The 24,451-nt window shown below is 43.2% G+C and overlaps 1 protein-coding gene across 11 annotated transcripts in view; it reads right to left on the bottom strand.

Moving 5' to 3' along the window:
* Window positions 1–14,822, bottom strand: part of STRBP (spermatid perinuclear RNA binding protein) — a 211,782-nt gene extending 196,960 nt beyond the window's left edge. For 9 of the 11 annotated variants that reach the window (XR_008374498.1, XR_008374494.1, XR_008374503.1 and 6 more), the window contains exon 1: window positions 14,642–14,822. The gene's annotated coding sequence lies outside the window, so the exon portion shown is untranslated. The remainder of the gene's footprint in view (window positions 1–14,641) is intronic. The other 2 variants (XM_053563007.1, XM_053563012.1) reach the window with 1 other exon arrangement.
* Window positions 14,823–24,451: the final 9,629 nt, after the last annotated feature.

Raw genomic sequence — 24,451 nt, 5'->3', positions numbered from 1 at the left:
TCCAGGGCGGCGCCTGTGGCTCAAGGAGTAGGGCACCGGTCCCATATGCTGGAGGTGGTGGGTTCAAACCCAGCCCTGGCCAAAAAAAAAAAAAGACTTTGTCTCCAAAAAAAAAAAGGGGGTGAGGAGGTGGAGGGGGGGTGATAAGACATGCACTGCTTAGATAAACATAGCCCAAAAAGCAGCAGTAAAACAGACCTCAAAAGATAATAAATTGGCTCAAGGGAGTAGGGCGCGAGCCCCATATGCTGGAGGTGGCAGGTTCATACCCAGCCCTGGCCAAAAACTGCAAAAGAAAAAAAAAAAAAAGATAACAAATTGTTGTATCAAACTACTGGGAATAGGTAAAGTACATTTATAAGAGCAAATTCTCTAAAACTGAAACAAGCTGAGCCACTTACAGACCAAAAGAAAAATAATCTAAGTGCATCTTACAAGGGTACATGTAAAATTTACTAGGTGTAGAATATAAATGTCTTAACACAGTAAGAAAATGCTGTGAAGGCTATGTTAACCAGTTTGATGAGAGTATTTCAAATTGTATATAAAACCAGCACATTGTACCCCTTGATTGCATTAAAGTACACAGCTATGATTTAATAAAAAGAATAAAGAAAAATATCAGTTTTTCAAATCAATTATCTAGATTCTGATGCCAACAGATTCAGCAATTGAGACTTTCTGTTTTTGTTATCAAAATGAAGGTACCAAAGCCAAAGATGTACATCCCTTCTAAAAAGATTACTAATTTTCTTTTTATCAGAACAATCATCATCTGGATGTCACCACCACACTTATAAACTTAACATGAAAAAAAATTTAAACTTGTCTTCTGATCTTACTTCCCTTGGATTCCCTGCTTAAATACACTCAAGCCACCCCACCCTGCCAATCAAGTATGCTTCAAACCCTGTAGTTGTCAGACTTGTTGCTCAGCCCCTCACATCCTGTCACCAAGTTTTGTCAGTTCCAAAGAAACCTTTCTATACTCATGTCCACTATTTTTATCACTTTTTCCCCAAAACTATCACAAAAGCATTTTAATCAATGTACTGTAAGTGCTCACTTAACAGTCTCGGTAAATTCTTGGAAACTGCAAACTTAAGCAAAACAACATATAACAAAACCAATTCTACCATAGGTTAACTGATTTGTAAACAAGAGTTGAGAATCATAAAACCACCAACAAACTTATAAATAAATTCCAAATGCTTCCGATACTAAACACTGAAATACAAACTACGCACACTTTTAAGAAAGATTAATAAAAACCAAGTAAGATAACTTACCCAATTATTTCAGTTTCCATCACAGAGTACACACACACACACCCCACCATCACTCATCCTAGGACCATTTCAACACCCCAATTAATCTAATATGCACATTTTGGGGAATGTGGAAGGAAAGCAGAATACCAAGGAAACCCATGCATGTAGACATGGGGATAATATGCAACGTCCACACAGACAGTGGCCCCAGCTGAGAATACATTTTATTTCTCATCAGTGTTATACAACAAAATGCCACAGAACAAAACATTCGTTATTCAAGGACAATACATATTCATTTCAGTCTCTCCACAAAAAGTTGTCAAATTTATAAAGACAGTCCCAAAATGTCCATCACTGAAGCTCCATAGTTGATAAAGTTTGAATTCCTTCTTCTTGCATTCAAGGCCTTCTATCAGTAGCTCCAACATTCCTCCCCTAGCTTATACTCTACCAATTCCTTTCATATTTCCTTATCTTTAACTACATGAACCACTTGTTATTTCCCGAATAAATCTTCAACATTCTTATTTTGCTAATGCTATTCCTTCCGTATAGAATTCTCTTTTAAATTTTCTCATAATCAAATCTTGTTTGTTTTCCCTGACTCAATACGAGTATCACATACCACATCCTCTCTGAAGTCTCTTGGTTGTTCCCCTCAGCTACAATTTCTCATTGTTCTGAATTCTGGACCACTTTATTTCTTAGGTACTTTTTTTTTTTTTTTTTTTTTGGGCCGGGGCTGGGTTTGAACCCACCACCTCTGGCATATGGGACCGGTGCCCTACTCCTTGAGCCACAGGCGCCGCCCTCTTAGGTACTTTTTTTAAAAATACATATCATGCCATCAACTCCCTTAATAGACTTTTTTTTTTTTTTTTTTTGAGACAGAGTCTCACTTTGTCACCCTTAGTAGAGTGTTGTGATGTTCATAGCTCACAGCAACCTCAAACTCTTGGGCTCAAGCGATTCTCTTGTCTCAGGCTCCCAAGCAGCTGGGATTACAGACACCTACCACAAGCCCGGCTATTTTTGTTGTTGTTGTTGTTGTCATTGTTGTTTAGCAGGCCCAGGCCAGGTTCGAACCAGCCAGCCCCGGTGTGTGTGGCCAGTGCCCTAACCACTGAACTATGGGCACTGAGCCCCTTAATAAACTCTTAAAGATGAGAGTCTGTGTATCCTTTATCTTTGTATGCCCAATGCAACTAGCACAGTGCTTAATAAGGATTCAAAATTAAGATGAATAAATTAATGAAGGATACTCATGAAGAAGAAAAACAGACATCAAAATGACTGTTTTTGGTACATAGTATTCCAAAGGAAAAACTGAAATTAGAACGATGGCACCCTCTGCCAAGGAATAATTACTATTAACAAAAGAATAATTTGTTCAGCGAATGCTCAGGCACCTACTAAGTGCCAGGCACTGTTCTACTAGATGCTCATAATCTAAAAAAAAAACAAAACCAACAAACCTGGCCAGGTGCAATAACTCACACCTATAATCCAAGCACTCTGGAAGGTCAAAGCAGGTAGATTGCTTGACCTCAGGAATTCAAGACCAGCCTGAGCAAGAGCAAGACCCCCGTCTCTAAAAATAGCAGGTGTAGCAGGTAGGCACCTGTAGTCCCAGCTACTCAGAGGCTGGGGCAAGACAATCGCTTAATCACTTGAGCCCAGGAGTTTGAGGCTGCTGTAAGCTGTGATGCCACAGCACTCTACCAAGAGAAAAGTGAGACCCTGTCTCAAGAAAGAAAAAAACCAACAAACTCCTTGCCTTCTTGTAGTCCATATTCAAGTGGAAAGAAAAAGGTAATAAATAATATAAATACGGGCGGCGCCTGTGGCTCAGTCAGTAAGGCACCGGCCCCATATACTGAGGGTGGTGGGTTCAAATCCAGCCCCGGCCAAACTGCAACCAAAAAATAGCTGGGCGTTGTGGCGGGCGCCTGTAGTCCCAGCTACTCGGGAGGCTGAGGCAGGAGAATCGCCTAAGCCCAGGAGTTGGAGGTTGCTGTGAGCTGTGTGAGGCCACGGCACTCTACCAAGAGCCATAAAAGTGAGACTCTGTCTCTACAAAAAAAAATAATAATAATAATAATATAAATACATAGTAAGTAAATAAACAAAATGCATTGTAAGTTAAATGGCTTAAGTGATATGGAGAAAAAGAGAGTCTGGGGAAAGAGGAGCTAAGCTAAGGAAGGCCAGAAAAGGAGGAGCTGCCACTTTAATAGAGTACTAAGGGAAGGCCTCATAGAGAAATGGGAGACAATATGGAGGCAAATAAATACCTAAACAACAGCATTCTAGGCACAGCAAACAGCAAACGCAAAGGACCTGAGACAGAAATATACCTAGCATGTTAAAGGAACAGCAAAGAGACCACTATGGCCAGATAGAATAAGCAAAAAAACAAGTACAAAAAGATAAGGTCAGAAACCAAAGAAGATCAGATCACATAAGGAGGACTGGACAGGGCTTTGCCTTTTACTCTGATCAAGATAGGGAAGCACCATATAGTTTTGACCAGAGGAGACAAAATATGACTTACCTTTTTTAAAGGATCATTATTGCTATTGTAATGAGAATAGATCATAAGTGGGAAAGAGCAAAAACAGCTACAGTAATTGGGATGAGCTGATATAGGCTTATACCTGTGGAAGTAATAGGTACAGCTATAGTAATTGGGATGAGCTGATAATAGGCTTATACCTGTGGTCAGAGTCTGGATATTTTCTGAAGATGAAGCTGCAAGATTTCATGATGGATGAGATGTGATGCGTGAGAGAAAAAGAATCAAGGATGACTCAAAGTCTTGGCCTGAGCAACTGGAAAGATGGAGTTGCTATTTACTGAGATATGGAAGACTATAAGAGGAGCAAGAAGAGGAGATAGATTTAAGTTCAGTTTGAGATAAGGATAAATATGTAGAGATGTCAAGGAGTCAGTGGGATATACAAGGCAGGAGTTCTAGGCTACAGATAAAAATCTGGGAGTCATCAGCACATGTATGGTACTTAAAGCTGTAAGACTGGACAAGAGCACAAAGGAATGAGAATAAAGAATGAGAATAGAGATCTCATGGAGCATCCAATAAAGAGAAACAGCCCAATGAGGAGTAATGAGGAAGAACCAGAAAAAGGAGACCTAGAAGCAGCAGCCAAGGACTTGAGGTAGAAAAACCCAAAGAGTGTGGTATCCTAGAAACCAGTACAGAAAGTGTTTTTTAAAAGTAGGCATCCGCGGGCAGCACCTGTGGCTCAAAGGAGTAGGCCACCAGTCCCATATGCCAGAGGTGGCGGGTTCAAACCCAGCCCCGGCCAAAAAAAAAAAAAAAAAAGTAGGTATCCACTATACCAAATGCTATTAGGTCAAATAAGAATTAAACATGGTAGTTTTGACAACTGCAGTTTCAATAAAGTGATGGGGTTGAAAATCTCACTAGAGTAGGTTTAGGAGAGAACAAGAAAACTGAAGATGAAAAGAAAAAAACAACTTTTTCTTTCTTTCTTTTTTTTGAGACAGTCTCACTTTGTTACCCTCGGTGGCATGCCATGGCATCATAGCTCACAGCAACCTCAAACTCTTGGGCTTAAGCAATTCTCCTGCCCCGGCCTCCCAAGTAACTGAGACTACAGGCATCCACCACAACACCTGGCTATTTTTTTTTTTTTTTTAGAGACTAGATCTCACTGTTGCTCAGGCTGGTCTCCAACTCCTGACTCAGGCAATACAACCACTTTGGCCTCCCACAGTGCTAGGATTACAGGCATGAGCCACCACGCTGGGCCAGAAACCAACTTTTTCAAAAAGTTGTGCAATAGTAAGAGAAGCAGAGAAATTGAGTAGTAGCTAAAAGAAAACATCGTCAAAAAATAGTTGTTTTTTATTTTATTTTTTTTTTTTTGTAGAGACAGAGTCTCACTGTACCGCCCTCAGGTAGAGTGCCGTGGCGTCACACGGCTCACAGCAACCTCTAACTCTTGGGCTTACGCGATTCTCTTGCCTCAGCCTCCCGAGCAGCTGGGACTACAGGCGCCCACCACAATGCCCGGCTATTTTTTTGTTGCAGTTTGGCCGGGGCTGGGTTTGAACCCGCCACCCTCGGCACATGGAGCCGGCACCCTACTCAAAAAAGATGCATCAAGCATGGTGGCTCACACCTGTAATCCTAGCACTCTGGGAGGCCGAAGTAGGTGGATTGCCTGAGCTCAGGAGTTTGACACCAGCCTGAGCAAGAGCAAGACCCCGTCCTCTAAAAATAGCTGGATCTTTTGGCGAGTACCTGTAGTCTCAGCTACTTAGGAGGCTGAGGCAAGAGGATCACTTGAGCCCAGAAGTGTGAGGTTGCTGTGAGCTATGATGCCATAGCACTCTACCCATGGTAACAAAGAAAAACTCTGTCTCAAAAAAAAAGTAGATGAAATACAGTGTGTGTGCAGGCTGGAATGAGCCAGTAGACAAGGGTATAATGATGCTGCAGTAAAGGGAAAGAATGGACATTATTTTAACTGTTACAGGATTTCAACAGAAAAACAGCCCAATGAAGAAAATTTTCATTAGGCTAGTGGGCAATAATTTTAGAATACTATTACTCTTGAAAGAAAAAAGTGGAAACCCATAATTCTTTTTTTTTAGAGATAGTCTCATTTTGTCACCTTCGGTAGAGTACAGTGGCGTCACAGCTCACAGCAACCTCCAGCTCTGGGCTTAAGGTGATTCTCTTGCCTCAGCCTCCCAAGTAGCTGGGACTACAGGCACCCGCCACAATGCCCAGCTATTTTGTTGTTGTTGCAGTTTGGCCAAGGCCAGGTTTGAATCCGCCACCCTCAGTATATGGGGCTGGCGCCCTACTCATTGGGCCACAAGCACCACCCTTTTTTTTTTTGAGACAGAGTCTCACTTTGTTGCCCTCAGTAGAGTAGCGTCACAGCTGACAGCAACCTCAAACTCTTGGGCTCAAGCAATCCCTTTGCCTACGTCTCCTGAGTAACAGGGACCACAAGCACCCACCCAGCTATTTTTTTATAGATGGGGTCTTGCTCTTGCTCAGGCTGGTCTCGAACTCCTGAGTTCTGGCAATCCACCTAAACAGATACTGAGAATCTTTGTGTTAGGCATTTTATATGTTATTTCATTTAAGCTCAAAATAACTTCATGAGGTTATTACCTTTATGTTACAGGTAAGAAACCAGAAGCTCAGAGAGAACAAATAATATGCTTAATGCACAAAGCTAGGAAGTGGTAGGGCTATGTTTTAAATCCAGGTCCTTCTGAATATATTACTGTGAATTTGGGGAGTTAAAATAGTTTTGTGGGGTTTTTTATCTGGGTTCTTATCAGTCAGAAACACACACTGAAGTATTTATGGATGAAAGCATATGATGTCTACAATCTGCTGTATATACTCCAGCAGAAACAACAGCAAAATGCAATTACCAGTAAGGAATAGATGAAATAAAAGAGGCCAAATTGTTGAAGCTAGTTGACAGTATATGGAAGTTCACTGTACTATTGTTCCTTTTTAGGTAGGTTTGAAAATTCCAAGAAAATAAAATAAAAAAATAAACATCCAGGTCCAAAAAAAAATCCAGGCCCTTCTGAGTCTAATTTCCACATCATTTCAAAGCTTTCCTTTAATTTCTACACAATCTCCCCTTAAAAAAAAAAAGTTACATGCTTTACAATTTATAATTTCATCTTCTTTAATCCTCACTAAAACTCTGTAAATTAGGGGTTTTATTCCGATTGTAGACCTGAGGAGATACATCTACAACTAGTAAACACCAGGATCAGACCTCAAAGCCAAGCCTCATAGTATCAAAAACATTCTCTCTAATGCAGCAGTCAAGATTGCACACAGGTAGCTAGGTTTTGCAGTGGGCACCTATAGTTCCAGTTACTTAGGGGGCTGAGCTAAGAGAATCTCTTGAGCCCAAGAGTTTGAGGTTGCTGTGAGCTATGACTCTACAGCACTCTACCACGGGTTACAAAGTGGGACTCCGTCTCAAAACCAGGAAAAAAAAAAAGATTGCACACAGGGCACTCTGGGCATACTCATAGGGAAAGTCCTCTCAGTGCCAGCCCTTTTTCTCAAATTAATTACTATTCCATAATCTGGACCCTGAGCTTCCTAGAAGGGCTAAACATTATCCCATGCAGTCCTTGAAAAGACTTGTACTCAACAGCCTGACTGAAAGAGACAGATCTCAAATTTGTTCAGTCATCAAACTTCCTTACCAAATTCAGGGGCTTCTGAAAAGGTGATCTGACAGTCTGCCCTAACTCTGCTCTCCAGTCAACTCCTTGTGCCTCCATTGTCCCAAATGTAATATTCTGCTGTTCGCCTACATGATATAGCTATCATAGGAACCAAAGTCCAATTATGTGAACTCTGAGCTCTAGATATAAAGGACATTATTAAACAATAATACTGACCAATTTCAACGCCAATTTTGTTGTTTCCACAACACTATCCACAAAGCTGGCAGATCAAAAAAGAACACAGTTCTTACTTTAGGATGCCACTTTTTAAAAACCTCATCACTAATGTTTGGTATCTGCTCTTCCATGCTAACCTTGACATTGCAAGCTCACTCCAATGTACTTCAAAACAAGTGAAAACATACATTCCAAGGGCTTGAGATGTTTATTTCCACTAGGTGCTAGTCATCAAAACTTCAACACCTTTCCCCTCTAGTTCATTAGCTTTCTTAACTAAAATTTAGTTTCCCAGAATTATTTAATTCAAGAGCTACTCTGTATTTGAAACTTCCTTAGGTTAAAACGTAGGTTGTCTAAGTGGTACAAAAGCCTGATTATATTCAAGGCTTGATGAGTTTCAGATTTACTTGGAACTACAACATCTTAAGAATGAACTGCTGGGTGGCACCTGTGGCTCAAGGAGTAGGGCGCCGGTCCCATATGCTGGAGGTGGCAGGTTCAAACATAGCCCCGGCCAAAAACCAAAAAAAGAATGAACTGCCTCCACATTAGCTTTTAGAAACAAACCACTTCTTTATTAGGTCACTAGCTAGCTGTCTTAAAATGTACTGATTTTCAGTTAGTCTGACTAAACATAAGTAACCAAAGTTATAGACTCCATTTCCACACTGAGGGCCAATTTATCTAGGAAAGAATCTACTCTTTACTCAAAACAATATTATTGAGCCCTCCTAAGAAATCTTAGGTCTGGCATGAAACATGCCATTGGACCTAAATGTCGAAGCATGTTTGCTGAATTAAACTGGCAAAACAGGCCTAGTCATGGCATACTAAAACAGGCACAGTAAGAAAAAAAATCTAGATAAAGCCCTTTAGGACAATTACCAGTTGCTATATGTCAACAGTACAAAATTGGTTAAGTTAAATTCATTTAAAGAAAATGCGGATCTGCCCAATAAGATACTGTAAAAAGCCCTGGCACCTGGAAAACTGCAGAGAACAGGAAATTCTGCAGGTGCAGTAAGAAACAACATCTTATCCATGACCCAGAAACACCTCAGAATTTATTACACAACCTGCTGCAGAATTCTCACTTTTCAAATGGAAATGAAGCATGAAGTCACACAATGCAAAGCTGTGATTTTATTATTGACAAAAATCAACTGTACCCTTTTGATTCATGCTAAAGTTAACTAAAGAAAGCAGAGGTTTTACATAGTGTTAGTTATGTCAGAAGAAAATGTGAATATCAAATAACTAAAATTTAGTACTGCTTCATTCACTCAGCCATATACATGTATGGATAGCCTTTTGTGAGGCACTATACTTCTCAAATATGATGCACGTAATGTACCCTTAAGACAAATAATTCAAATTAGGCATATTAAGCATGAAAGCAACAAAACAGGTAGTATACTCACCTCTCTATTCATTCAATGCAAGACCTACCCTGTTTCCCCGAAAATAAGACAGTGTCTTATTTTAAGGTATGCTCCCAAAGATGCGCTAGGTCTTATTTTCAGGGGACGTCTTATCTTTCCTGTAAGTAGGTCTTATTTTCAGAGGATGTCTTATTTTCAGGGAAACAGGGTAAAAGCTAGATTAAAGACTACTACACATCTTTCAGGCTCAAATTATCTAATTATCTATATCCCCATTAATCTGGCCTCATTACTTCATTTCTGTGTTCATTGATATATACATTTAACTTACATTATCTCAATAAACAGTCTTCTAAAAGTAGACTGGATTACGAAGCCTCATAAATTTTAAAAAACAACCAATCTTCCAATAAAAGGATCTATGCAAAACAAATGAAAACAGAAAAGCAGTAAGATGGTAATGGTGACCAAACATGTTATACAAGAGAGTAAACTATGAGAATACATCACCTACCACAAAAAGACTATCAGAGCTGGGTTATCACCAACCTGAAAGCAAATTAACGTCCAACAAAACAACTTATAATCATGACCAGCCTCTGTAGGCTCTTTATGAGCAGTAAACCAAACACATAAAAAAAAACCACTTAAGAGTCATATCAATGGGGGGGAGAAGTTAGAGACAATTATGTCCCTGACACACCCCCACCCCATTGGTTTTGTGACTTTAAAAGTCATTCTACCTGAAATAGAGCACAACCTGTCAAATGGACTTGGAAATATTAAATGGCAATAATTTCATAACTAAAACTTTAAAAGGAAAAAGTATTCAATAAAGTGAAGCAAAAATACTTAATGTCATTAGAAGAGACAGATATATTTTTCTGTTCCAGTTCACTCCGAATTAATCAATTTTCTGCAAAACACTGAGGAAAGAAACTGTATTATATTTATTATTTCTGATGAAAGAATTGAATTCACGGGCGGCGCCTGTGGCTCAAGGAGTAGGGCGCCAGTCCCATATGCCGGAGGTGGCGGGTTCAAACCCAGCCCCGGCCAAAAAAAAAAAAAAAATTGAATTCACTAAGCTTAATTAGTACTCTGCCTCTGGAAATTCATGCTTTGAAACAATCTTGGGCTATTGCTAGAATTCAGAATGCTCACAAACTTCTGCTCCAGCTGATGAATTCAAATCAGCTCTAACAGGGCTACAAGAATAAGTCAGGAAAGATAAACAGTGGAGCAAAGAATAAACAAACTTCAATTGGCAGACATCTCTGATAGTCACATTAAGTTTCATCTCTACCAAGTTTCTCACAACAAATTAATCATAATCAAATTATGAAGTACTAATTAATATTTGGCCAGTCTAAAACTCACAGGAGGAACTAAAGAAATAACATCTATCTCCATATTTACACAGCTCTAGTCTTCCTGAAAAACTTAAAACTTATACAAACCATCTCCATTTTCGGGGGACATAGATAAAGAGTCAGATTTCTAGAGGAGAAATAAGTACAAAGGGATTAAGTATCTTGTCCAGCAAGTTGCCAGTGAAAATAAAACCAGAAGTCAATTGTTTAGTCTACAAAGTCTAAATAATCTTCTTTCCTTGGTTCATAAACTTAGGATAATATTGTAAAGTACCTACAAATTATCTTCATAGAACAATACATGTAATCAGAATATTATGCCAGAATTGAGCATGCTGAGCAAGAAAGTACTGCTTACCCCAAATCAATAAAATGAACTAACACAATGGACTTAAAAAATACAAGGAGAAAACAATGGCCATATTGGAGAGAATTTTCAAAGGTCACTCTATTCATCTTCTATCCTGCTGCTCAAAGTCTCTGCCAAGGAGTAAACGGGGTCAGAAATGCTCCCTATGATTATACTCCACACATATATCAAATCTCAAAACACTCCAAGAGTCTCAATCAAACTATACTTTCTATCATATTATACTTTTAAAACCTTTCCCTCCAAAAATAAGATCTATAGCAATACCTTCAGTGCATCATTTTGCTGTCTGCATGACATACTTCAAATTTGGATTTTAAAAATCATTACCTTCCAGTTTATTTTTCAAATATTTATAGTCACCGATTCAGATTACTGCAAATTGGTGTTCTGCTCAGTCCTCATGATGTTTAGGCAAGATTCCCACTTCCACTCAAACTTATTATTTGAACATACAATGGCTACATTAAGATACTTCCTACATTGACTAAAGAAAAAACTAATCAAACCAGAAAGCTCACAAGTTACCAAAAGCAGATCTTTTATTTATAATCATACTAGGTAACACACTACACTAAATCCTACATGAAGCCCACGAGGAGATAACTGAAGTTATTTCCACCACATGATGAAATTTGGTTTTTAACAAAATCTGACAAGACTGAATTTTCAAGTGTGAAAAGGGAAATCATTTTCCAAGCTTCTAGGAAACCCTGCTTACTAATGCTGTCTCAAAGCAGTTTGCTTAATCCTTCCAAATCCCAAAGACTCTATCCAGCCAAAGAACACTGTATAAAACCTGCACTGAAGTGTCTATGCTCAAACCCCTAAAGGTTACTTCCCAGGTGTATGGCAAACTGACAGCCATATATCCACATAACCCCAAAACTGTCTTTCCTCAATGAAGCTAACATTACACCCAACTCCAATCAAAGCCCCAGGCAACTCAAAATCCCAGAGAATCCAAAAGTCTCCAACTAAATTTTATTTCAACTATTTGTGAGAAAAAGCTGACAACTCAGTATCAGTTATACACACCTTGAAAGAGAGAGTCAAAAAGGCTCCATTTCTGCCCCTTTTAGGAGGTGAGTATACATTACTTCTGTCTGTAGCATGGGACTCAGATAATTAATCACCTGAATTACAGATATTACATGCCTGAATACTGGCCCATTACCCAGAAAGCACCAAAGCATCCCCTCTTCCCTCTTACACACAGCCCTTGAATGCTACTACCCTCTGCTCCCTGCTTTCTTGCAGTTTCAGAAAGCCATCTGCAGGGCACCTGCTGCAATCCCATTTCCATTCACTCTTGGTACATTCCTCAATGACCCTGCATAGCTCTTCTATATATCCACTCATCGGACCACTATGCTAGGATGATACCCAGCCCCACACCTCCTCCACTCAGCTCTTCTTATCTCAACTCCTTTTACTGGGCTCTGGACTAAAATCAGGCTTCATGATCTCTCTGACCCTAGAATCATGAACTTTCATATATGATAAAGGGTTTAATGTTCTCCATTTTCTACTAACATCATTCTAGGCTCCAACTCTCCTATCTCCCCCCTCCCAAAATTTCCAGTTACTCTATGTCTGAAATTTAAACCTCTCCGTTTAGTTTTTTTTCCAACTTCTGCAGTCTGCCTGCCCTTCCTTATATTTCAGTGAACTAAAAATTATGGCCCCTTTAATCTCTCAAAACTCAAAATGTTCCAATCTCCCCACACTCCTGTACCTTGGACTTTCCATACTCTCTTAAGCAACCTGTTTCCCTAACTCTCTCCAACCTAAATAGTCATTTCCTGCCCTAAACCTAGGCATCCCACTTCCCCACCACCACCCCCAATCCAATCCATTAACTATTTCTCTTCTATGATGGCACTCATGGCTCAATGGGCAGGGCGCCAACCCTCCCCCCCTTCCCGCCCTGACCTGCTAAGCAACAATGACAACTGCAACCAAAAAACAGGAGTTGTGGTGGGCGCCTGTAGTCCCAGCTACTTGGGAGCCTGAGGCAAGGGAATCACTTAAGCCTAAGAGTTTGAGGTTGCTGTGAGCTGTGATGCCATAGCACTCTACCCAGGGTGACAGCTTGAGTCTCAAAAAAAAAAAAACTAAAAACTATTTATCTTCTAGTCACAGACATACCTACACACATCCCTACCATACCTTTCCCTTGCCCCACTATAGGTACTATGGGTACTATTTTTCACATCCTCTATCTCAAAATATCTGGTCTTCCTCCCCTCCTTATCACTGTCCCCTGCCTATTCCCTTCTCCCCACAGCACAAAATGCAGTGCCCCAAACCTGTGCTTCCCTCCTTCCACATACTGCAGACCTGTACACCTTCCCTCCCAGCCTATCCCACTACCCCCTCTGATTTCCTTCCCACACACTCCCTCCAACTCCCTCCCTCTCCCCAACTTCTCTCCACATTTCCTACCCCAGAAACATTTCCATTTGTACCCACACTTTACCTGGCATTCCAAGAGTATTTCCTCCCTCCCTTCCACCCCACTTTGCCCTGCACCTCACACACATTCCATTCTGCCACACACACCTGTCCTCCAATGTCCCCCCTCCAAAGTTCCCACTTATGCTTCTCCCATCTTCCTCCATACTTCCTGTATGAAAGAAACCCTCCATTTCACTCACCTCTCCCAGCTACACATTAAATGCCCCGCACACCTCCTGCCCAAGCACCTCCTCCTCTCCACCTCCACCAACCTGCCCCATTGTCCCCACGTCTCTCCCAAAGTTCTCAAACTCAGTCTCCGCTCCAATCAACTTCCACCTTCCACCTCAATCTCCTCTCCCCACGCCACCAGATACCTGACATCCTCCCTTCACAAGTTAACCCCTTCTTGCCTCCCTGTCTCCCCTACACACCTGGCCAAACACTACCTCATACCCCTCACAGGTCTCCTCGAGCCTCTGGGCCTACCCTCACTTACACCTCCTGCCTGAACACCCTCCTTCCCTCTCTCCCTCTTCACGCTCAGACAGCCTACCTACATTTCCCCCTACCCTACCTCCTCCTCCATCATTCCCCTTCACGTGCATCCTACGGCCTTCCTAGTATCTGCCCCGCTCCTCTGAGAGCCCCTCCTGCCCCTCACACGCAGAGCTTCTTCCATTCCTGCCTCGAGACCCCAATCTTCTCCCTGCATTCCCACCCTACTCGTCCCTGCCTCCCTACAGCCCCGCTCACACCCTCCTGAACCCCCAGATATAATGCCCCCACCCCGCCGCCGGAATCTCAATCTCTCTCTCTCTCTCTCACTCGCCCTGGCCCCCCAGGGGCTCGCCAAACCGGTCCCAAGGCCCTCACCCTCCATTAGGCCAGATCCTTCTCCCTCCCTGTCTTCCTCCACACCTCAGCCTGCCCCTCAAAGCCTCTTCCCCAGCTCCTGCCCCCAATGTCCTCCAACACCTGCCCCGAGCCCTTCACCCTCCATCCTACCCACACCTCCAGGCGACCCGCGCCCCACGCTGCCCACGCCCTCCCCTGCTCTGGGCCGGGACCCCGTCCCCCCCGCGAAGGTGAGGAAGGCTGCCCTTGCCCGAAGAGGCCGGGGCACCGCGGCGGCGGCGGCGGCGGCCACAATGCCGGGGCCGCGGGGCCAGGATTGCTCCCTGCTCTCCACCCCGGCCGCCGCCGCTGCTAAGGACGCACAACAAACAATGCGGGGCCCGGGCCGGCTCCGCCAACCGCCTCAACCGCCGCCTTAACCGCCGCCCGCCCGGGACAACCCGCCGCGCAGGCGCCTGCTCAGCCGCCGCAGCCTACCCTCGCCGTCGTGCTCTGCCCGCTCTCGATCTCCGCTCCTGCTCCGCCGCCGCCGCCACCTCGTCCGCCCGCGTCTCCGGCTCCTCAGTCCAGCGGCGGCGGCTGCGGCGGCTGCTGCCCTGGTGGCGCTCGCGGCTCCGGTCTCCGCTTCGGCGGCGGCAGCGGCGGCGGCGGCAGGCACGTGACACAGCTGAGCGCGCCCATTGGCCGGGCAGGGGGGCGGGCCCCGCAGCTGCCGGGGAACGTAAAGCCCGCCCCTTTGCTCGCCGCGCGCCCCTCCACGCGCGCTCTGCCGCACCTGAGAGCGCCGGGCAGCGTGGCCGACTGCGCCAACTGCGCACCTGGGAGCGCGCAGGGAGCGCTCACTGGCGGCGGTCGCATGCACCTGCGAGCCTACGCTTACGTAAACTCCGTCCCCTCCCTCCTCCCAGCTCCAGGCCCCCGCCCGCTGCCGCACCTGAGCCCTGCTGCGCTAGCGGCGTAACTGCCGGGGAGCAGAAAAGAGCTTCACTGGGAGGCTAGAGAAAATCAGGGAAACTTCTAAACTTAGAACCTGGGAGTGGCGCCGGGCTACTGTCAATAGCTGGCGTCTCCGGGTTCGGCGCCCCAGCTTGTGTTGACCCCCACCCCCAGCGGCTACGCAAACGGAGTAAGCGCCGCAATGGCTCCCCGTGTGGAGGAGGGGCAGGCCAGTAGGCTTTGACTTGTTAAAAGGTTCAGATCCCCAACTTCCGCCCCGACCCCATTTGTCAGCTGTGTGACCTTGACCATATTACAGAAACACTATGAGCCTCAGTTTCCTTGTCGAGAAAACTGGAACAAAATTTCGACTTAGGAACTGTTGAGGGAGATGGCATAAAACAATAAGTGTGAATTCTAGTACATAGGAAGCCCTAAACAGAAGTCTTCGCAGTCACCTCTTCTTCACCTACACATAGTGAACCTACCTAGAAGTGAGTTTGTGTCTAAGATCTCTCTGATCTTCGGATTTTGACTGAACATCTACCTGCACTATGCCAGAAACAGCTCTGGAGAATAAATAAAGGTTCGCTTTTTACTTTACAGTTACTGGCTGGCATTCTGTCAGCCAGTTCAGCCCAGCATTCTGTCAGCCAGTTCAGCCCCTCCGGAATTTGAATACCTGCTGTATGCAAATGAGGCAAGGTCCTGCCCTAAGGGTATTTCCAGTCTGGGAAAGAAACGACCTGACCAGCCAGTGCCAGGGAAAGGGGCTTGGAGAACCAAAGGTTGGAGCGGGGACCTCTCACAACAGCTTCCCTGGGGCCCCTTCTCATCTTTCTAACATACTAGGATCAAATATTTTAACAGCTCTGCTTCGTTCACAGAATAAAGTGTAAACACTCAATTCCAGCTGTAAAAAGCCTAAGTGATCTGGCCTTAAGCTTCAAGCTACAACACTGACTTTGCTCCTCCTCCTTCTAATCAACTTGACTCGAGCCACTGAACTACAGAACTGTAGTTTCCAGAGTATGCTCAAGTCTGTAACAACTCCTGAGTCTCTTGAGACAGGAACTGGATCTGGTAACTCCATTTCTACACCCCCTCCTCACCTCTGAACCCTCACTTATGCTCCTGGAAAACTCCTATGTGCACCAATCGATAAATCAGCTCAAAATATATTCTCTTTTGAAATCCTTGGCTGCCTCAGACGCATGATCTAAACTCCCTCTGTTTGCACAGCCCTTTTTCTTTCTTTCTTTCTTTTTTTTAGAGACAGAGTCTCACATTGTGGCCCTCGGTAGAGTGCAGTGACATCAAGCTCACAGCAACCTCCAGCTCTTGGGCTTAGGCATTTCTCTTGCCTCAGCCTCCCGAGTAGCTGGGACCACAGGCACCCGCCACAACACCCAGCTATTTTTTGTTGCAGTTTGGCCCAGGCCAGGTTGGAACCTGCCACCCTCAGTATATGGGGCCAGTGCCCTACTCACTGAGCCACAGGTGCGGCCCTGCACAGCCCTCTTAAACCATGTATTCTTACAGTACTAGATTGCAATTGTTTAGTTATCTGTCTCCTCCCTGGACTCTAAGCATCTTGAGGACTGGGTCTTCTCTCTGCCTAAGTGGGTTAGGAAAGACTACATACGCACATGAGATGAGATCATTAAAGCTGAGGTTTTAGCCGGGCGTTGTGGCGGGCACCTGTAGTCCCAGCTGCTCGGGAGGCTGAGGCAAGAGAACCGCGTAAGCCCAAGAGTTAGAGGTTGCTATGAGCCGTGTGACGCCACAGCACTCTACCCGAGGGCGGTACAGTGAGACCGTCTCTACAAAAAAAAAAGCTGGGTTTTGCAGGAAGGAACATAAGCCAGTCAGAAGGAGAAGAGATGCCGCAATGTAAAGATTCAGGTTCTCTGCACCAAGTTGTGTGATCTTGAAAAATCAGTCTGGATCTAAGTTTACTCTGTCAAGTGAGACTAACAATACTACATACCTCATAGGGCTATTATAAGAATCCAATGAGACAATGGTACTACACAGCATGATGTCCAGCATTTGGTAAAATTTTTAATTAAGTAGGAGAATTCGTATCTTTAAGGATTCAATAGTATCTTTTATTTCAATATCTTTATTGAGTTTTTTGCCCCACTCCTGACAAAAACATGCAAATGATAGCAGAAAAAGAAAGTTAAGGGCCAGGTGCGGTGGCTCATGCCGGTGATCCTAGCAATCTGGGAGGCCAAGGCAGGCAGATTGCCTGAGCTCACAAATTTGAGACTAGCCTAAGACAGAGTGAGACCCCCATTTTTAAAAATAGCTGGGCATTGTGGCAGGCACCTGTAGTCCCAGTTACTCAGGAGGCTGAGACAAGAGAATCACTTAAACCCAAGAGATTGAGCTTGCTGAGAGCTAAGATGCCATAGCACTCTACTGAGGGTGACAAAATGAGACTCTGTCACGAAAGAGAGAAAGAAAGAAAGAACGAACTTAAAGTGTCCCTCTCCGTTCCTGCCCTTAACTCCACTACCTCTACCCTAATCCCACCTCCCAGAGCAGCTACTCTTAAATTTTTCATGTCCCACATTACATGTCCAGAGAAAAAAGAAAGTTGAGGAAAATTATGTATCTATACTACATGTCACATTCTGGACAGAAAAAGGTCAGAAGGAATTAAACGCCAATGACTACTGGTTATACCGGAACAGAATTTAAGTATGAGGATAGATCTGTACTTTCTTAATTTTTTAAGGACACATACACATATATAAATTTTTAGCAACTTAATTGAGGTATATTTACGTACCATAAAATTATGCATTTCAAGTGTACAATTTGATGATTTTTAGTAACTTTACTGAGTGATACAACATCAGCATAAATCAATTTTAGAACATTTAGAATATTTCATGGACCCCCATAGGATTCCTCATGCCCATTTACTATTAATCCTCATCCCCACCCCAGACATAGGCAACCACTAGTCTACTTAGTATCTATTTTTGCTTTTTCTGGGTTATATTTGATACATTTTTAATCAAATAAACCTTTTAGAAAAAAGAATAAAATATCACTGTTAATATTTGTATGTATAGTTCAACTATGTTTTATGCATATAAATATTTATATAATTTTGTACATCTTTTACAAAGTAAGATTTTTTTATAACTTCTGTTTTAGTTTTTTCTTTTTTTTTTTTTTTTTTTTTTGTAGAGACAGAGTCTCACTTTATGGCCCTCGGTAGAGTGCCGTGGCCTCACACAGCTCACAGCAACCTCCAACTCCTGGGCTTAAGCGATTCTCTTGCCTCAGCCTCCCAAGTAGCTGGGACTACAGGCGCCCGCCACAACGCCCGGCTATTTTTATTTTTTGTTGCAGTTTGGCCGGGGCTGGGTTTGAACCCGCCACCCTCGGCATATGGGGCCCGCGCCTTACCGACTGAGCCACAGGCGCCGCCCCTGTTTTAGTTTTTTCACTTAAAGATGCCTCTTTCTGTGTAACTAAATACTCTCCTGCATAATCTTTTTTTTTTTTTTTTTGAGTCAGAGTCTCACTTTGTCACCTTTGGTAGAGTGTGGCCTCATAGCTCATAACTACCTCAAAAACTTAGGCTCAAGTGATCCTCTTGCCTCAGCCTCCTGAGTAGCTGGGTTTGCAGGCACCAGCCACAACTCCCAGCTATTTTTAGAGACCAGGTCTTGCTTTTGCTCAGGCTGGTCTCCAATTCCATAGCTCAAGCAATCCACCCTCAGCCTCCCAGAGTGCTAGGATTACAGGCATGAGCCACCATAATTTTGTATCTTAAGAATCATTTAAACCTCGCGTAAGCCCAAGAGTTAGAGGTTGCTGTGAGCCGTGTGACGCCACGGCACTCTACCTGAGGGCGGTACAGTGAGACTCTGTCTCTACAAAAAAAAGAGAAATAAAAGAATCATTTAAAACAAGCCTCTAGGGTGGGTATTTGTGTCGTTTCTAATATTTCCACCATGAGAAATGGGGAGATAATAGGTGTTATAAAGCTCTGGAGCTCAGTATGCTTTGAAATCACATTTAAGTTTAAATACCAGCACCTCCTATTTTATCCATTTATTGCACAAATATTTATTGAAAACTTATTACCAGGGCAGTTCCTGTGGCTCAAGGAGTAGGGCGCCGGTCCCATATGCCGGAGGTGGCGGGTTCAAACCCAGCCCCGGCCAAAAATCACAAAAAAAAAAAGAAAACTTATTACCAGCTCGTTCCTAGGACTACAAAAGCAAGCAAACACATTGCTACAGCTGAAGGTAGACTCTGAGTCTAACTTTTAGTCCAGCACTCTTGGTCCCAAACAGACACTGCTTTATATAGCAAGTATTCATCTTTGAAGAACCAAATGAGAGCTATCTTCATATTGGACAGTATGACCTTAATGTTTGGATGGTAAGACTGTATTCTGAATTCTACAGTTTGCAGATATGCATATAGATTTTTGGCATTTATTATTACTATGTATCATTCATTTAATCTTTTAAATTACTATATTTTACCATTTTGTCTATACTTAGTACCAGATTTACATTTTTGATTTGATATAACAGAGGCTTTAATTTCGGTTAGATTTTTGCATTTTTTTCATTACTATTATCTTTAATCTGACAGAACGATCATTATGTTATTGTATTAGTATTGTGAATAATCATGTGAAATGTTTTGAGACGGAGTACTATATTTGTGAAGATAATTTTATGGCTACTTTCATTTAGTAGGAACCTTTTCATCAGTATTGAAAACTAAGAAAATTGCTTTCTGCTGTATAATCTGCCATTCATTATAGATTAAAGCTTATTTTTCTGTGAATAAAACATACTCAATAAAGTATTATACTTTTTTTCTTTTTGTTTTTTTGAGAAAGAGTCTCACTATCACCCTCGGTAGAGTGCCGTGGCATCACATTTCACAGCAGCCTCAATCTCTTGGGCTTAAGCGATTCTCTTGCCTCAGCCTCCCAAGTAGCTGGGACTACAGGCGCCTGCCACAATGCCTAGCTAGTTTTTTGTTATTGTTGTCATGGTTGTCTAGCAGGCACTGGTTAGGTTCAAACCCACCAGGCCGAGAGCATGTGACTGGTGCCCTAACCATTGGGCTACAAGTGCCAAGCCTAAAGTACTGTTCTTTTTTTTTTTTTTTTTTTTGTAGAGACAGAGTCTCACTTTATGGCCCTCGGTAGAGTGCCGTGGCATCACACAGCTCACAGCAACCTCCAACTCCTGGGCTTAGGCGATTCTCTTGCCTCAGCCTCCCGAGTAGCTGGGACTACAGGCGCCCACCACAACGCCCAGCTATTTTTTGGTTGCAGTCTGGCCGGGGCTGGGCTTGAACCCGCCACCCTCGGTATATGGGGCCGGCGCCTTACCGACTGAGCCACAGGCGCCGCCCTAAAGTACTGTTCTTTAAAACAGTAGTTCTCAACCTTCCTGATGCCGTGACCCTTTAATACAGTTGTCACAACATGAGGAACTGAATTAAAGCAGTGCTTCTCAACCTTCCTAAATCCGCAGCACTCTAATACAGTTCCTGTGGGTCGTGACAGGTTGAAAACCACTGGTATTAAAGGTTTGCAGCATTAGGAAGGTTGAGAACCACTGCTTTAAAAAGAAAAAAAAGAACCAAATGAGATAGAGGCAGTAAACACCTACAGTTGCTCCATCCATACATCTGACACTAGCCAAATGTAGCTATTTATTAATAAATCTAAATTAATCAACAATCAATAAAGTTTAAAATTCAGCCTCAAGAACCACATTTTAAGTGATCCATAGCATACATGGCTAGTATCAACCATTTTAGACAGCACTGATATATAAAACATTTCCATCATTGAAGGAAGTCCCATAGGCCAGCACTGACCTAGAGGAACAATAATAATATAGCAGTAGTTGTAAAAGTAATATCTTACTTGCATATTATTTTCCAAAGCACTTGCCCTTGGAGGTTAGTCTGGCCTCCTTCACTCTTCATTTCTCACCCCTCCCCCAAATTTAGACCAGATCTATAGAAAGAAGCCGAAGAGAAAAAGGTAGCTAGTTATGCTAGGAGTAAGTCTCAGGGATGTGACCTTCCTCAACTTGCTTCCATCATTTCTAAATCTACCCGCATCTCCAGCGATTCTGTCCTCCTTCCCTCCTTTTACAAAAAAATAGTTCTTCCCAACAAAGGCCACCCTCTTCTCTGGTGCCTGGACACCCTCCTTTTCTGCCCTCTATGGAACTACACTTCTTAGTTTGTCTCTCCCTGGCATGATCAGCCTCTCCCTCTCTACTGGATTCTTTCCGTTATTATCCAAACAATCTCTTCCATTGTTGAAAGAAAAAAAAAATGAAACAAGATCCCCAGGTGATTCACGTGCACCTTAGCATTTGAGAAGCATTGACCCAAATTCAATAGCTACAGATCTTAATCAGAGCCCCAAATGCTACTGCAGAATTGCTGTTGCTGATATGATGTTCTCAAAGGGTGACTTTTGGTAGAGTCTAAACAAAACAAGGTATAATCGTCATTCACTTTGCATGGTATTTGCCTCTCTGGAATATTAAAATTGTGCTAGGATATACTTTGTGTTTAATGAAAAATGGAATTAGTTGTTAGGCTTAGGTAATTGTACACAAGACTTTCACCTACATAAAATGTCCCGTGGGATATTCAAAAGTCATCCATTGCTATCTGTGCATTGCAGAACATCCAATAAATATCATTATGGTTACTCAACTCTACCACAAATGTCTAAAAGCTCCCACTGAAAACCACAGTTCTAGATTCTCATTCAGTGGCCTTTCTATGTGGGCCACACATGCTACTGTCCATAATTGCCTGGTCTTTCTCCAAAACCCCAAAACCATCTGTTCCCCATTTTAGTTCCCTTATTGAGGCTATGGTAGCTACTGCTCTAGGTCCTATGTGGGCAGAATTTTTTTTTTTGATTTGTTCTTTTTGTATCCCTTAGAATGGAGACATAGTAGTCAATAAATATTTGTTGAATGAATAGTCAGCAAATTTTCTAATTCCCTTTCTTGGGTAACAAACACCAAAGTAATCGGGAGGATTCTACAGGAAGATAGCAGGGCCTCCTGTTCAGGAAGCCTCTCCTTCTTACAGAATTTCTTCTAATATTCCTGATACTTCTACGAGTATAAGACACAAAACGGGTCAGAGCTATTGCTAAACTTCCCTACCAAAATACTCTCCCAGCAGAGAGACTCAACCAGGCCACTAGAAGCCTGGGGATGAGACCCAAATTCATCACCCTCAAGCATATAATTTCTTTGAAGTCTCAAAATTTATCTTTAAAATCCATACAAATTTTACGTTCTATTCTCAGGTTTGTTTTAACATGAAAACAGTGCCCTTTAGAAGAAAAAATTTTAAACATTTTTTCCCCAACTCTTCAAGTAGAAATTTACACTCCAGGAGGATACTACTTATTTTTCCTGTTGCTCTGAGTACTTCCTGGCATACCACTACCTACACTTGGTGGTAATTATACTAACAGCCAACATTTATTAAGCACTTACTATGTGCCAGGCAGTATATTAAGCACTTAACATGCATTATTTATTTAATCCTTATAACGGTCCTATGAAGTAGGTACAATTTTTATCTTCATCAATGAGGAGGCTAAGGCTGTGAAAAAGTAAGTAATTGCCACTACATCACAGAGCTGAGCAGTGGCTGGGTGCTATCAATCACTGTGCTGCCCACTCCTGTTTGAAAATAAGGACCCCCCAGGTCGTGGTGGCTTGCACCTGTAATCCTAGTACTCTGAGAGGCCAAGATAGGAAGAGTGCTTGACATCAGGAGTTAAAGACCAGCCTGAGCAAGAGCAAGAAACAAGATTTTGTCTCTACCAAAAACAGGAAAATGTTAGCTGGGCATGGTGGCACCTACCTGTAGTCTCAGCTACTCAGGAGGCTGAGGAGTTTGAGGTTGCAGTGAGCTATGATGATGCCACAGCACTCTATCTGGAGTGAGGGAGTGAGGTTCTATCTCTAAAAGAAGAAAGGAAGGAAGGAAGGAAGGGGAGGGGAGGGCAGGGGAGGAGAGGGGAGGGAAGGGAAGGGAAAAGAGGAGAGAAGGGAACGGAAAGGAAGGGGAGAGAAGGGCGGGAGGGGAAGAAAAGAAAAAAGAGAGAGAGGTCCTCTACTTTTAGAACAAGAAGAGCTTAACGCAGTAGAAAAGCCCCAAGAAGGCGCCTGTAGTCCCAGCTAATCCGGAGGCTGAGGCAGGAGAATCGCTTAAGCCCAGGAGTTGGAGGTTGCTGTGAGCCGTGTGAGGCCACGGCACTCTACCCAGGGCCATAAAGTGAGACTCTGTCTCTACAAAAAAAAGAAAGAAAGAAAAGCCCTAAGAAATCACCCAGCCCAGGGTGGCACCTGTGGCTCAGTCGGTAAGGCGCCGGCCCCATATACGGAGGGTGGCGGGTTCAACCCCGGCCCCAGCTGAACTGCAACAAAAAAATAGCCGGGTGCTGTGGCGGGTGCCTATAGTCCCAGCTACTTGGGAGGCTGAGGCAAGAGAATCGCTTGAGCCCAGGAGTTGGAGGTTGCCGTGAGCTGTGTGAGGCCACGGCATTCTACCAAGAGCCATAAAGTGAAACTCTGTCTCTACAAAAAAAAAAAAAAAAAAATCACCCAGCCCAGTATTTCACAAACCAGGACACAGGGCCAGGTATCTGTGGACCTCTGAGAGGACTATTTTCAGGGGTACACAAGTTCTAAGAGAAATTTCAAAATGTGTCTTGGTTTCAGTTATAATCTACAAACAATAATAATATGAGAAGATTCTGCATCATCAGGACCACCACCTTGTAAACAATTCCTAGCACACAAAATTTAGCTATCATGTTCATGCAAGGTGATTTCCTAAAGTGGCAGAATTTAAAATTAAATGTAGACATGTAAGACTGAGTGTTAGTTTCTCAAGGATCAGGGAGAAATTATTTCCTGGCAGGGGAGAGTGTGGTGGCTCATGCCTGTAATCCTAGCACTCTGGGAGGCAGAGGCAGGAGGATCCCTTCCGCTCAGGAGACCAGCCCGAGCAAGAATTAAGACCCCCATCTCTACTAATAATAGAAAAGTTAGCTGGGTGCTGTGGCGGGTGCCTGTAATACCAGCTACTAAAGAGGCTGAGGCAGGAGGATCACTTGAACCCAAGAGTTTGAGGTTGATATGAGTTAGGCTGATGCCATGGTACCCTAGCCTGGGCAACAGAATGAGACTCTATCTGAAAAAAAAATTTTTTTTTCTTTAAAAGGTGATGTTCGATAAGGTATGATTTTTGCCCTCCCCTCTCCAGGCAATGACCAGACATTTTTTGCTGAAAACA

This window comes from Nycticebus coucang, chromosome 2 (assembly GCF_027406575.1).
Source record: "Nycticebus coucang isolate mNycCou1 chromosome 2, mNycCou1.pri, whole genome shotgun sequence".
Lineage (NCBI taxonomy): Eukaryota > Metazoa > Chordata > Mammalia > Primates > Lorisidae > Nycticebus > Nycticebus coucang.
Note: the sequence above shows the minus strand (reverse complement) of the source record. Positions and strands in the feature narration are given on the sequence as shown.